The sequence below is a fragment of the Panthera tigris genome, chromosome B1 (genome assembly GCF_018350195.1).
Source record: "Panthera tigris isolate Pti1 chromosome B1, P.tigris_Pti1_mat1.1, whole genome shotgun sequence".
NCBI lineage: Eukaryota > Metazoa > Chordata > Mammalia > Carnivora > Felidae > Panthera > Panthera tigris.
In genome coordinates this window covers 27710798-27725432 of record NC_056663.1, presented here as the reverse complement: position 1 = coordinate 27725432, position 14635 = coordinate 27710798, and positions in this window count along the sequence as shown.

The window sequence follows — 14635 nt, the reverse complement described above, 5'->3', positions numbered from 1 at the left end:
TTGATGGATATTGTTTTCTTATCCATTCTGTTACCCTATGTATTTTGATTGGAACATTGAGTCCATTGATGTTTAAAGTGAGTACTGAAAGATACGAATTTATTGCCATTATGTTGCTTGTAGTGTGGGAGTTTCTGGTGGTGTTCTCTGGTTGTTTCTAATCTTTGTTGATTTTGGTCTTTTTTTTTCCCCCTTCTTTTCTCCCCTCAGAGAGTTCCCCCTTAAAATTTCTTGCAGGGCTGGTTTAGTGGTCACAAACTCCTTTAGTTTTTGTTTGTCTGGGAAACTTTTTATTTCTCCTTCTATTTTGAATGACAGCCTTGCTGGATAAAGAATTCTTGGCTGCATATTTTTCTGATTCAGCACATTGAATATATCCTGCCACTCCTTTCTGGTCTGCCAAGTTTTTGTGGATAGTTGCCACGAACCTGATCTGCTTTCCCTTGTAGGTTAAGGGCTTTTTTTCCCTTGCTGCTTTCATGATTCTCTCCTTGCCTGAGTATTTTGTGAATTTGACTATGATATACCATGTTGATGGTTGAGTTTTGTTGAATCTAATGGGAGTCCTCTGTGCTTCCTGGATTTTGATGTCTGTGTCTTTCTCCAGGTTAGGAAAGTTTCTGCTATGATTTCCTCACATAAATTTTGTACCCCTTTTTCTCTCTCTTCATTTTCTGGCACCCCTATGATTCTGATGTTATTCCTTTTTAATGAGTCACTGAGTTCTCTTATTTTTATTTTGTGCTCTTTTTGCCCCAGTCTCCTTCTTTTTTTTCTGCTTCATTGTTCTCCGTAAGTTTGTCCTCACTGATTCTCTGCCACCATGGCATCCATTCAAAATTGCACCTCAGTTATAGCTTTTTTGATTTCATCCTGAGTAGTTTTTACTTCTCTTATCTCCACAGAAAAGGATTGTAATCTCTTTTCAACCCCAGTTAGTATTCTTATTATTGTGATTCTAAATTCTGGTTCAGACATGCTTGTATCTGTGTTGATTAATTCCTTGGCTGTCATTTCTTCCTGTTCTTTCTTTTGGGGTGAATTCCTTTGCTTCATCATTTTGGAGGAAGTGAAAGAATTAATAAAGTAAAAAAATTAAAATTAAAAAATTAAAAACATCGAAATCAAAAAAAGAATGCTAGATCCTAGATGTGTTTTGGTCTGGTTGTTGACAGAAACTTGATAGATTAGAGGAAAAAGGGAAAGATAAGAAAAGAAAAAAGGAAAAAGGGAAAAAAAAGGAAAAAAGGAAAATGTTTGAAAATTTGAAAAAATGAATACAATAAAATATCATAAAATGAAATGATGAAACTAAAATAGAATTTAAAAAATTTACAAAAAAATATAGTAGAAAAAATGAAGAAAAATCTTTTCAATAAAAATGGAAAATAAAAATAGATTTTTTCTCTTTCTGTATTCAAGAATAAGAAAAAAAAAATTGAATGAAAGGACCAGTGAACAGAAAGAAGTATGGTAGAAACTGCATCTGGTTTCCCATGGAAGTCAAGCTACGGAGCACTTTATAGTCCATAAACTAAGCAGGCGGAGAGTCTTGAGTTTGTCAAGAGCGCTGTTGGCCCAGTTGGGTAGGGCTTAGTGTAATGGCCCTGTTCTCCACTAGATGGCACTGCTTAGCTTACTGGGGTGGATTGCTGTGGTGCTTGTAGGCATGTATGCGCATGCGCGGGAGGGGCAAAAATGGCGTCACCCAGCTACCAGTCTCTAGTATCAGAACTCTGTGCTCTCCACAACTGGCAATCAAGCACCCCTCCTTTGTCTCCGACTTCCGTCCACTCCTCGCTTCTACACTGTCTGTGACCAAGCCGTCAGGTTGCCAGGGAGCACCTCCCTCCTGAGTTTTATTTCAAATGGGGCTGTGTTTCCTGACCCCTCACTTCTGAGGGACTGCGGCTTTGACCCGCTCAGATCCTCTGCGGGAGGGTCTCACTGAGCAATGGCCAGATGCCGGCTGCACCCAGGAACGTTTGCGGAACTGTGCTGCTGCCGATGCCCAGAGACGGCATCTAGGTGCCAGCCCGCCCCAGAAAAAGTTCACGCGATCATGTAGCAGCAGCGTTTCAGGGACTGTGGAAAATCACAACACGCATCTGGCGCCAGGCTTCATCCTTAACATCCTTGTTCTAACACCAGCGAATGTCGTTCTCCGGGGTCCACTGACACCTTTGACTGTGGGGTGTCACAGCCTCTACCAAATGTCCTCCCAGCAGTGGAACCACCACTCCCTGTGTGGCAGGAGGACCTCACTCTGCTCCTGGGGATTCGCCCTTCCCACCAGAGCACCACCAGGTATTGAGCTGTGGAGTTTCAGACTCTGTCCTCCACCTGTTTATAGAGTCTTAATGGAATTTAAACCCTCCCCTTTCTCCTTTCTCCCTTTTTAGTTCAGTCCCTGTGGCTGTTTCCACTTTTCCACTTTCTCTCCAGCTGCTTTTTTTTGGGGGGGGGGTGTTTTCCCATACTTCATGCCCCCCCCCCATCTCCCTCCTCTCTCTACAACCAAAAGCACCTCCCTGCCCTCTGCGGCTTCTCGGCTTCTCTCTCTCCAGTTCATCTCTCTGTGCCGCGTACCTGCCAAGTTCAGGTTGTGCAGATTTTTGTGTTAATCCTCAAATCAGTTTTCTAGGCGTGCAGGATGGTTTAGTGTTGATCTGGTGGCATTTCAGGGATGAGAGATGCAAAAAAAACCTTCCATGCTGTCTGTCATCTTGACCCCTCCTCCCTAAAAGTCAAATAATCTGATTAAAAAGTGAGCAAAGGACCAAAATGGACATTTTGCCAAAAAACATAACCAAATGCCCAACAGGCACATGAAAAGGTGCTCAACATCACTAATAATTGGGGAAAAGCAAATAAAAAACACAATGAGGTATCATCTCACACCTGTTAGGATGTCTATTATCAAAAGACATGAGAACCAGCGCTGGCAAGGATGTGGAGAAAGGGTTCCCTTATGCACTGTTGGTGGTAATGTAAACTGATACAATCACTATGGAAAAGAGTATGGAGGTTCCTCAAAAAATTAAAAATACAACTACCTTATGATCCAGAAATCCCACCTTTGGGTGTATGTCCAAAGGGGATTGACTTGTTATCTTGAAGAGACATTTATACTACTGTGTTCATTGCAGCAGTATTCATGATAGCCAAGGCATGGAAATAACCTTAGTGTCCATGAACAGGTGAATGGATAAGGAAAATGTGATCTATCTATCTATCTAGACATATAATGGAATATTATTTCGCCACAAAAAAGGAAATACTGCCATTTGTGACAACATGGATGAAACTGGAGAACATTATACTAAGTGAAATAAGCCAGACAGAGAAAGAACAAATACGGCATGGTATCACTAATGTGTGAAGCCTAATAAATGAATGAATGAATAAATAAATAAATAATAAATAAATGAATGAATGAATGGAAGTCAAACGTAAAGAAACAGAGTAGAATGGTGGTTGCCAGGGGCCCGGGGGTGAGTGAAACAGGGAGAGGCTGGTAAAAGGTACAGACTTTGAATTATAAAATGAGTAAGGTCTGAGGATCTAATGTGTAACATGGTGATTAAAGGTAATAATACTATATTATATAATTGAAATTTGCTAAGAGAGCAGAACTTAAGTGTTGCCATCAAAAAAAAAAAAAGGTAAATTTTTGAGATGATAGGTGTGTTAATTAACTCTATGGTGGGAATACTTTCACAATGTATATCAAATAATCATATTGTACACCTAAAATATATTACAATTATTTATCACTTATAGCTCAGTATAGTTGAGGAAAAAAAGACCTAGTGTTGAATTGGGACTTGTCATATGGGAGCTCTGAGCAGAAACATGGATGTTAGAGACCGGGGATTGTCTGAAAGAGAGGAGAGATGCCAAGGACCCGAAAGAGCCCTCTTCTAGAACATTGCAGCAGTTTTGCATGTAGGCTTGTGTATTATTGTGGTATATGAACTGCTATTACAAAATTCAAAATGGATAATGACTGCAACACAGAAGCTTGTTTCTTCCTCTGTGTGGTCCCAAACAGGTGTTCCTGGTCTCCAGGAAGCTTTCTTCCAGGAGGTGACTAAGGGACACAGGCTCCTCCATCAAGGCCCTGCCACATTTAACACATGGCTCCCCACATGCCCGTGCTGGGCTCCCTGAAGCTAACGAAGCGGGAAGAAAGTGTGGAGAAGGCACACTAGGACTTTAATGACCTCAGCCCAGAGTGGCACACACCAGTTCTGCTCCCGCTCTGCATTCGTGGAGATTGGACACTGTACCCCACTGCACACGAGGAAGCTGGAAGTGTAGCTTTGGCCCAGTGGCCATGTCCCAGTCATAACTCCACATCCACTGCGAGGAGAGGTGTGAGTTGAGGTGGAGGCTTAGCTTCCCTGCCAGAGGCTCGTGGGTGAGGTTTTCTCAGAGACCACATTATAGGGTTTCTTAAAGAGATCCACTGCCAGATGCCCATTTCATTTACTATAGCATTGGTTTAAGTTTTTTTCTTTTCAGTTTATTTAATTTTTGAGAGTGGGGGGGGGGGCAGAGAGAGAGAGAGAATCCCAAGCAGACTCGGCATTGTCACTGCATCAAACTCACGAACTCATGATGCTGGGCTCGAACTCACGAACCATGAGACCGTGACCTGAGTTGAAGTCAGACAGTTAACCAACTGAGCCACCCAGGTGCCCCACTATAGCATTGGTTTAAACTGGCCAGTCTGTGGAGCAGGGCTGGTGGCAAAGGCTTGCACAGTTATACTTCTGAGTGGTTGGTGGAGGTTGGAGAGTGTGGGAATAACAGGTTGAGAACTCTCCCTCAGAGGCCTCCCCTGAACCATCTGTTTCCATTCCTTGGCTTAGCGACCCAAACTGGTCTTGTTCTGGGTCCAGATTCTCAGGTACCTGGGAACATTTCTCTGGAGTGTTGTGGGTAATTAGAATCCGTGACTTTGTAGGGCCATGGGAGCCATTTTGTCCTCTGCTCTTTTTGCTCCTCAACCTAACCCCTTACCCCGGGGTCCTCAGGAGGGAGTAGGTAAGAGAAAGCCTGCCATGTTACATCTGAAAGGTGCCTGTGCCCCTGCAGTAGGGCATCGATGGTCCACAGGAGAACAAAGGATAAAAGATAAGATGGGCAGATAAACACGAATGGCTGTTGAAGAGATGCTAACTATGAGTGTTATTGAAAACATTTTCAATGATGTTGAAAATAGCCTCAGGTTTTAGAAAAAAAATATTTAATTTTGCATTTACTGGGTGCCCTTTTTTTTTTATTAGAAAAGTAATATATGGATAACAGTTTAATGCTGCTCCCTGCAGTGCTAATTTGTTACAGCGCTGTGTGTCTCTGGAATATTTTTCTAAAATAGATGTGTGTGTGTATGTATGTAAAATAATCACTTACAGAAAACACTATATAATATATATACTTAATATAAAAATTCCATTCTCTGAGTGTTATTAAAAGATGGAAGCAACATTATAAGCTTCAAAAGAAACCAAAAAATGTAACTTTGAATCAACTTTACATAAAATTAGAAAAGATTATGAGTACCAATTCTAATTTATGGGAAGTCTCGGTAGAGTGTATCTTGTTGAGGGGAGTCTTTTGAAAATTTAAGTGTGGGTTGCTCTGTTGTCTTGGTGAGGTAAACTCCAGAAGATTGGAGTATCTTACATTTTCTTAACCACAGAGTACAGTGAACAAAGGCCTCTGTTAGATACGAGCCAGCCGGGGCAGAGGTCCTGTTTGAATTTAAAACTAGATGTGCTTTGGAGCACCTGGGTGACCCAGTCGGTTAAGCATCTGACTCTTGATTTCGACTCAGGTCATGATTTCAAGGTTTGTGGGCTTGAGCCCCGCTTCAGGCTCTGTGCTGACAGCGTGGAGTCTGCTTGGGATTCTCTCTCTCTTTCCCTCTCTCTCTGCCCTTCCCCCACTCGTGCTGTCTTGCATGTGCTCTCTCTCTTTCAGAATAAATAAATAAACATGAAAAAAACCCCAAACCAAAAACTAGATGTGCTTTGTTTCTTGTCATCATGGTTGCAGTTCCTTCCTTCATGCTTGTTGACATCCAAGGGGAAGAAGCAAAATGCTTTCTTTTTTTTTTTTTTAAATGTTTATTTATTTTGAGAGAGAGAGAGAGTGAGCAAGCACATGTGCTCATGCGCAAACAGGGGGGAGGGGCAGAGAGACAGAGAGAGAGAGAGACAGAGACAGAGAGACAGAGAATCGCAAGTAGGTTCCTCGCTGTCAGTGCAGAGCCCGACGCAAGGCTCAGTTCCACACACTGTGAGATCGTGACCTGAGCCAACATCAAGAGTCAGATGCTCAATCGACTGAGCCGCCCAGGAGCCCCCGAATGCTTTCTAAGTCATTCTATTTTGTAACTATATACTTTAAAAATTTTACTTCATGGGAAAGTAATGTTTTAACTGGAAAGCTTATGATAACCAAAGATGTTAAAAAATGTGTTGGCTGTAGAAAACTGTAGTCATTTACTTAAGCCATAAATTGTTTGTGTAGAAAATTGAGTTTGCTTCCTTAAGCTGTATAGGAACTCCTCAATCCTATGTTAATTAACTCACCACGCTCATAATGAATTCACCAGTTTTATGTTAATTGACTTTCCACTAGATACACTGTGTGTATCTCTTGTTAGTCAGAAAGCAACCGATTCTAATCTAGTTTTCTCCCTGTAGGCCTGTTTGGAATAAGGGGTGCCTCCTGTGAATTTGGACCCAAACCTGGTGCAGTTTAATTCTGACACAGTGCACTCTCAGCCAATGAGAGCTAACTCTTCAGACTCTACTTTCTTCTCTATATACATCAGTTTTTATACTTAAGCCAATGGTCATCAATGCACCACTCTGCAAATATTTTCAGCCAACGGCTGCTCTATCACTCTATCTTGAGTTGAGTGTATTTTGTAACGCGTGTTGTTTACTTGCTCTCTCTGCCAATTATTTTGTGTTCGGGTGAATTGTCTTGACTCACAACAGTTGTCAAAAGTGTATTAGTGATGGTGCTGGTCTGCCATGAACTAAATGAGAGCATCATGGTGGATGTTAAAGTTTGAGTTCTGTGGTGCCTGGAGTTTATTCAAGCATATAATTGAGGAAGCAGGGGATAAGTTCAATAAGCAGTTAGAGATCGGTGGACACCCTTTTTCATTATATTTGACAGCATAAAAATTATGACAACTTGAGAATGATTGGTGGCACTTGGAGGTCAACAGAAACTGGTCAGGTTGGAGAAAGACCCATTTTGACTTCAGAGGTTTTGAAGGGAATAATCTGTGATTGCCAGTGCACAGTTCTGGGGACACAGTCTAACCTAGATGATGCCATAACAACCTTGTGAGCTGTTAAGGATTCAATGTTCCAAATTCCAGGAATATGGTCCCCACCCCCACTACCTCTGCCAAGTAAAAGGCACATGTTATATTATTGCCCATGGTTGAAAAATTAGGTGTAGAGTGCAGGAAAAGCAAAAATACAGATCTCTATGTTCTCTTTTCCAGTTCCATTCTATTACTGTTAGCCATTTCAGAAAATTTTTACACATATGTCCATGTATACATGAATATAAATGGTGGCAAACTTCAGGCCATACCAGGTGGTAGGAAAGGTAATTAATATTTTTTTCTATAACAGAAACTAATTCTATTAAAAAAATTTTTTTTTTTAATTTTAGAGAGAGAGAGGAAGAGGGAGAGAGAGAATCCCAAGAAGGCTCCACACTCATCACAGAGCCTGATGCCAGGTGTGTGGGGTGGGCGCTTGATCCCACAACCCTGGGATCATGACCTGAGCCAAAATCAAGAGGCAAGAGTTGGATGCTCAAATGACTGAGCCACTCATGGGCCCCGAAACTAATTCTATTTTTAAGCTACCATTGGGAGGTATGTACTTAAGTATAGACATTTCAGGGTTTACTCTTCCGTTTCCTGGAGTTGTGACTAAGCTTTGCGGGTTTGGTGGGCAGAGGAAGGTGGAGAGCCAAGGTATTGGGTGTGGACAAAGCATGTGTTCCTTGGTCACCTACCACCCTGCATCTTGCAGTTCTTGTTCCTGTTTGGTATCTAGTCACTGGCCCGCGTAGACAGCTATGGCAGCCTCTCTCATTCTGGCTTCCACAGCTCTGAGATCTGGCCTCTCAGCTACTTCTGGGTCCCTTTTGGGTAATTCAGAAACATGTGATTCTTCCCATTCCTTTGTGGGTGTTACACAAGGGGACATTTGCCATGTCTCAGGGCTACCCCACTTGGCTGTCTCTGCTCTTCTGCCCCCAATCATGGGGGACTCTGGCATGCTTGCCACCTCCCTGGGAGCCCCCTTCCCTGAAGTGACATCTCACTCTTCTTTGCTCTCAGGTCTCCTAGCTTCTCTGGGATTTCTATCATAACCTGCCTGGGCCGGAGCACTGTGGGAAGGGCAGCAGTGGCAGGGCACAGGGCCCTTTTTTTAGAGATCTGACAGCGTTTAGCTCACTGTTCTCAACTGGTCCGTGGAATCTTCATTTAGTCTGAGAGTAAGCAAAAATGGCACCAGCCGAGCATACATTCTTCCAAATCTGTGGTTTCTGGCATAAAACGATGTGCATCTCACAAGCTCAGCTTCTTCAAACTTAAAAGCCTTGGCTTTTGAACCCCTCAAAGCTGTTTATTATTTCTGCCAGGAGTATCAAAAGCCTATTTAAAAACTCTCAAGAGCCAGGAACTGATGTCTTTGTTCTGTGTAGAGGATTCTAACTGGTGTCTAAGCAGTGGACACGTCACAGAGTCACAGGAAGTATTGGGAGCAAAGATCATACCTCCAGTAAGATAGTATGCCATTTGTCTATCCTTTGCAAAAAATGCTCATGGGGTCAATATTCATCTTCCTGCACCTTGGCGAGTTTTTGTTTAATTGTATTTTTCAGAGATATTTCCATATTAGGGTATGTAGACCAAACTCATTCTTTTGAATAGCTGCTTGCAATGATTTTGTATGGCTGTGTCATAAAGTGTTCAAATGGCATTTTCTTATCTCTTTTATGGTATGTTTGCTTGTTATTAAAAAGAATGCTCCAGTGGGGTATCACCACCCAGGCCCCTTTCCGAAGGGGATTTAAATCCACATTGTGTCCTGAGGTTTTTTTTTTTACCCTTTCAGCATTGAGTTGACTGGTTCTTAAGAGCTTCCCCACAGAGAAGAATGCTGTGCTTCTGGGGGCATTATACCCTCTGGGCTCCCCTGGAAGGAGTTAAGCCTCTTGTGTAAACAGTTTTCTACAAAGAGTAAATTTTTGCTTGACAGTTTTGGGTGTTGGTAATTTTTCTTTTTCTTTCTTTCTTTTTTAATATTTACTTATTTTGAGAGAAAGAGAGCATGGGAGGGAGGGAGGGAGGGAGAGAGAGAGAGAGAGAGAGAGAGAGAGAGAGAGAAAGAATCCCAAGTAGGTTCCATGCTGTCAGTGTAGAGCCCAACGTGGGGCTTGAACCCATGAACTGTGAGATCATGACCTGAGCTGAAACCAATTGTTAGACACTTAACCGACAGCCACCCAGGTGCCCCTGGGTGTTGGTAGTTCGTTCTTTCTTTCTTTCTTTCTTTCTTTCTTTCTTTCTTTCTTTCTTTAATGTTTGTTTGTGAGAAAGACAGAGCATGAGTGGGAGAGGGGCAGAGAGAGAAGGAAACACAGAATCTGAAACAGGTTTCAGGCTCTGAGCTGTCAGCACAGAGTGTGACAAGGGACTCGAACCCATGAACCACAGGATCATGACCTGAGGCAAAGTTGGATGCTTAACTGACTGAGTCACCCAGGTGCCCCATGGGTGTTGGTATTTCTGAAGAAAGAAACATCTGTCTCCCCAGGATGACTTTGGCCAAGTGTTAGCCTGGACCCTGGAGAAGCTCATGTATCTTATCTTGATGCTGACCCAGGACCTGAATCTGCAGAAAAGGCTTGTGTAAAGTGGTAGCATCTCAAGGCGCCGTGCTGGACACAGCGTTTCTCTGAACCTTCAGTGGAACATGGCGATCACCTTCTGATGATCTTCTCTAAGACAGCCCCACTTTTGGTAGAGAGTTAGGATAACAGCCTGGTGATTGTAGTACTCAGAATAGTTGAGTCATTCCACCGTGTCCTCCGGGGGGGGGGGGGCTGGTGGTGGTGGAAATAATTGGCCAAATCAACCTCAATCTGGGATAGAGGCTTTTAATATCAGACTTAGGCAACTATAGTAAGCCTTTTTGAATTCCAGATGACAAAGTCAGGTTCAATGGCAGAAATATAGAGCTCTGAAACGTGCTTAACAAGATGAAAAAAAATTGGGAATTCCCTTAGGAAAAATGATTTCTGGGCTATGTTACTGACATTTTGGGTTCTAGTGACGCTGACTCTGTAGCAAGTGGGGAGATACTACCTTAACGTTGAAAAGACTTTTATTTTTAAATTTAAAAATGTTCCCTCATGCACGCATATAACATTTATTGGGTATATTTGTTGGATATACGCTCCGTGAGAGAGCCTATGTTAGGCCTACATGTTCCTTCACCTCACCCATCCCCGTTAGTATGCCCATAAAACCCTAATACTTCCTTATTTTTAGCCTCTTATGTCCCATCCTCCTGTCTTCCAAGCTGCTATTAACATTAATATGACACTGTTAGGTCAGCAGGGGACAAAGCATGGAGCATGCTTCCCGCTCTGCACTCCACACCTATCTCTTGCTCTCATCAGGCTATCCGAGTATCACCTCCTTGGACATGGAGGTGACACATTCTACCCCCAAATATAGGAAGGGAGATGTTGCTAACAGGGAGGGAGAGGACTTGCCCTAAGACAGTAGAGACTGATGTGTGTAGAATTCTTAGCATGGTGCGTGACCCATGATACACACTCCACATATGTTGCTGTTTGATTACTGGTTTTGTCTCTAGGTTGATGTACGTTTGACCAGTGAGGGCAAACTCACCTCCTTCCTTCCTGTTGGCTACTCTCTTAATGTGTGAAAGGTCCCAGAGGATCTTTTTCAGAAGAGAAGCTGTGTCAGAGCAGCTCAAGATTAAATTTAATGCAGCTGTTTATCAGACAAATGAGATTGAAGAGAAAGATGGCTTTGTATAAAAGGGACATGTCATATTCTCCTCTCCTTCTCCCTGACCTTTCTAGCTAAGAGAAAACTAGTTACTGTAATTACCTACAGTAGTTGAACTTTAATTCACTTAGGGGCCCCCATGTATAATAGGCTGAAAGAATCATGTACAAATAGCTCAACTTCAAATTTGGATTCCTATCTAAACTTGCGACTAAGAGATTCTGTCTCCAGATTTGCACACAGAAAACCTGCTCTACTCTTGGGTTAGTCAATAAATTAACTTTCCTTTTCCACCAATTGCTAGTTAAAGACATTCTTACCTGCTTTTATTTGCCAGTTCTCCCAATTTTTACCCAGAGTCTCTCAGCATGACCTGAGTTGGCCCTTGTTCCTACAAATGAGAAGTTCAGTAGAACTGGAAGCAGTCAGGAGCAAAATGCCAGCCTCTCTCCTTGGATGTAGGATACTGATGGCAATTAACATATGGTCTACTGTTTTTACCTGTATGAGTCTGCTCTGGCTGCCATAACAAAATATCCCAGGCTGTGTGGCTTCACCAATGAACATTTATTATTTCACAGTTCTGGAGGCTGGAAGTCCAAAATCAAGGTGCTGGCAAGGTTGATTTCTGGTGAACCTGTCTTCCTGGCTTGCAGATGGGTATCTTCTTGCTGTGTCCTCATATGGCCTTTCTTCTGTGTACTCATGAGGGGAGAGTAGTCTCCGGTGTCTCTTTCTCTTCTCAGAAGGACACCAGTCCTATTGGATTAGAGCCCCACCCTTATCTCCAAATACAGTCACAGTGGGGATTAGGGCTTCAACATATGAATTTTGGGGGACACAATTTTATAATACTACCTAAGCCTTCCAAATTTAGACTGGCATATATGTCAGTGATTTCTTTTACCAGATATATTGATTTGCTATTGCTGCATAGTAACTACTCCCAAACTCAGTGGCTTAAAACAATAATTTGTTAGCTCTCATGTGTCTCTGCATCAGCTGGGGTTTAGCTGGTCTGCTCCTCACTCTGCTTCAGGCTTTGGTAGCTGGGGAAGCTTAACGCCAGATGCCTGTCATCCTCGTCCTCAGGCTAGCAGGCTAGCCCAGGCTTGTTTTGCTTGTGGTGAAGGCAGAGTCATCACTGCACGAGGCCCAGGCCCTGCTTGTGACTCATCTACTAACATCCCATTGGCCAAAGCAAACCATATGGTCAAGCCCAAAGTCAAGGTATGGGAAAATAGGTTCTACTTTTAGAGGGCTGCAGAGTTACATAGCAAAGGGTGTGGATTCAGGGAGGGATGAAAATTGAGACTCATCACAGAACCTTACCAGTGTGTCCTTTTGGCCACAATTATTCCCATTCCTCCCCATGCAAAATATGCTCACCTTTATCTCAAACTTTCATAGATGGGAGATAGGCTGAGAAATTTGCTAAGTCAACAAAAGGGGTATATTTTCCAATGTCCTCTTCAAAAGTGTCCATGAAAATGGTGGGAAAAGGAAGGACATTGCAGAAGGTAAAACCAATAGGCATGGAGAATAGTTGATGAGGAGTTACTTTAGGGAACAGAACTAGGACAAGGAAGAACCATTCTTTACTCCCAGAATGGGGAAGACCTGGTAACACTTGACCAGGGAATTTCAATGTGACTGCTCTGTGCCTATAGTTCTTCACTATTTCAGAACAAAAGTGAATTGCAGTTACCCTGTTTCACCATTGTGTATTAGGAGTATTAAGGTAGGTAAATAATTTTTGAGTCCACAAGTTTCCGAATCAAGAGGAGTCACATCCAAACTTGATATAGATCATAAGATCCTACACTTCAAGTCTGAAGCCATGGTGTGATAAGACTTTGAGGTTCTTGAGATGAGAAAAAGAAGTTTGGTGAGCTTATGTTCTGTTCTACCTCCCTCTATGTAGTTTCACTTTTGCATTTATATAGAGTGTAATGATTTTCACAAGGATTTATTGATTTCGCAAAGGAATAGATAATTCCACTTATCCTTTTGTTATTATTTGCTGATTTTATTAAATTGTGTCCAGGAGTGCCTGGGTGGCTCAGTTGGTTGAGTATCCGCCTTTTGATTTTGGCTCCAGTCATGATCCCAGGATTGTGGGGTCAAGCCCCATGTCAGGCTCTATGCTGAGGATGGAGTTTGCTTAATATTCTCTCTCTCTCTCCCTTGCTCCCTCCCTTTCTCCCTCTCTCCCTCTCTCTCCCCCTCTGATTCTCTCTCCCACTTGTGTGCTCTTTCACACTCTAAAAATAAAAGTTAAAAAATTAAATTGTGTCTATATAATTAAGACTGTAAACTTTTATTTTATGGAATATTGTTGAGGTTTTTCAGACATTGAACATGGTCAGTGTTTAAACATTATCTTACACAAAGTTGCTTATATTCTGTGCATACATATGAGTACATATACTTGCATATTATTTAATTGATTATTAAAGTCATCAACTTGTTTAAAAAAAGAAAAAGAAGTGTTGGTAAAAAGTACTACTTAACATTGCAGGAAACTGCATCTATCTTAAGTATATTTTTTCTATTATGTGAGTACACAAGGGATTCTTTTCCTAGAGTCCCATCCTTTGGTATCTGTGTTGGGGAAGAATTGTAAGCAATAGTAATACTGTCCCTAGTCTACACTTGCCTGATGCCCAAACAGGTAATTTGCTGATTAAAAAAAATTGTTGAATTTTGTTTTTAAAATATCAGTCTCAACTAAGGAGTGATACTTTATTTTTTTTAAATGGTTATTATGAAATATTTCTTAAAAAAATTTAATTCCAGAATAGTTAATATCCAGTGTTCTATTAGTTTCAGGTGTACAATAATCTTAGCTTTTCCATAAAGTATTAGGAGAGGGTCTCATCAATCTCTTATTGATCCCAGGGTAAACACTATAACCTGATTTTCCTTTGGAGTTAGGATTGTGAGAAGATGAGTAGCCAGAGAAAACTCTAGGGGGACGTGGTTGGGGTGGTGATAATATCCTGCTGCAAAAGTTATGTTGGGTACTGTCCTGATAATAATAGCTAATATTTTTGAGCATGAACTATGTGTTGAGGTAGTTCTAAGCATTTCACATATTAGCTTAGCAACTCTATGAGGCAGGTCCTATTTTGCCCCAATGTTTCAGGTAGGGAAAACAGAACACAGAGATTAAAAAAAAAACTTATCTAAGGTCTCTGAGCTAATAAATGACAGAGTTGGGATTTGAATCCAGGCAGATTGATTTTAGATTCACAAGTTAAAAAAAATGTTTATTTATTTGAGAGAGAGAGAGAGAGAGAGAGAGAGAGAGAGAGAGAGAGAGAGAAAGAGGGAGAGAAAAGCATGGAGCCTGATGTGGGGCTCAAACTCAGGAACTGTGAGATCATGACCTGAGCTGAAACCAAGAATCAGACACTTAACTGACTGAGCCACCCAGGCGCCCCAGATTCACACTTTTAACCATGATGCTATTTTGTGCTGATGATTCAGGAAAATTCCCTGCATCTGAAATAGATTCACTATAAGAAACAG